Source organism: Coregonus lavaretus, assembly GCF_964263955.1.
Source record: "Coregonus lavaretus genome assembly, contig: HAP1_SCAFFOLD_8213, whole genome shotgun sequence".
NCBI classification, from domain to species: Eukaryota; Metazoa; Chordata; class Actinopteri; order Salmoniformes; family Salmonidae; genus Coregonus; species Coregonus lavaretus.
In genome coordinates this window covers 1-1,039 of record NW_028165981.1, presented here as the reverse complement: position 1 = coordinate 1,039, position 1,039 = coordinate 1, and the positions used below count along the sequence as shown (strand labels likewise).

Here is a 1,039-nt window from a genome sequence, read left to right as displayed (position 1 = left end):
ATGATACAGTACGTCAGGTTTTATTCCAGCTGATTCCAAAAATGGCTGCCTTCTGGAACAGTACATTCTCATTGCTTCTTATCTGAAGTGCAAGTGGTGATGATGATGTTCTCTACTGGTGTTTCACGTATATTGGGGCAGTCTATGTAGCTGTGTGTGTGTGTGTGTGTGTCTCCATCCTACACGTCGACAGGCCTGTGTGTGTTGTGTCTGTGAGGACAGCAGGCGTGCAGCAGCACCAATCGTATGTCTCTGTTCCTCAGGCTGTACAGCAGAGGGTTGAGCAGAGAGTTCCCCGCCGCCGGCACCAGCGTAGCGTACGTATACAGGGGTGAGCTAGATGCATCGCCCAGCAGACCGTAGAGGGCGAAGGGCGTCCAGCAGCTGACGAACACTCCGAGGACTAACAACAGCCGAGAGAGGCCCTTACCCCGGCCCCCGTGCTTGCTGGCATACGATTGGTCGTCAGGCAGGAAGTGCCTCTGCGTGGCGATGGCGTGGGCGTGCCTCCTGGCGACGCGGCAGATCCCGGTGTACAGCTGCAGCGTGACTATGACAACCAGAAGGAAGCCACCGCAGAGCAACGACAGGTATGTCCGGGTCAGGGGTCGCGCAACGGAACAGGATGTGATGTCATCGAGGCAGTGCCACCCAGCACCGGCCCGAGCCAATCAGACATGACCCCAGCCAGACGAGTGCCAGAAGACCAGTGACGCAGCGGCGCGAGTAGCGGGAGCCGTAGGTGAGGGCGTGGCTTAGAGACAGGTAACGATCCAGGGCCACGCCCATCAGGCTGAGGAGGGAGGCCGTCAGTGATGTCGCCAGCAACCCTGACGTCATCAGCTCCGACCAATCAGTGGGCTCCACGCAGAACAGGAAGAGGAAGTGGATGATCAAGGCCACGCCCGCCAGCAGGTCGGCCAATGCCAGGCTGGCGAGGAGCAGGAAGACTGGAGCACGGAGAGAAGGCGTGGCCAAGATGGCAGCCACTACGATGGTGTTCTCTGACACGATGAGAGTTCCCGATACGCACAGTGCC

The 1,039-nt window shown here is 58.8% G+C and overlaps 1 pseudogene across 1 annotated transcript; it reads right to left on the bottom strand.

Annotated features, from left to right (window-relative positions):
• Nucleotides 1–179: 179 nt before the first annotated feature.
• On the bottom strand, nucleotides 180–1,032 carry LOC311115242 (G-protein coupled receptor 3-like; annotated as a pseudogene). Its single transcript has one exon. The product of its transcript is annotated as a G-protein coupled receptor 3-like (transcript).
• Nucleotides 1,033–1,039: the final 7 nt, after the last annotated feature.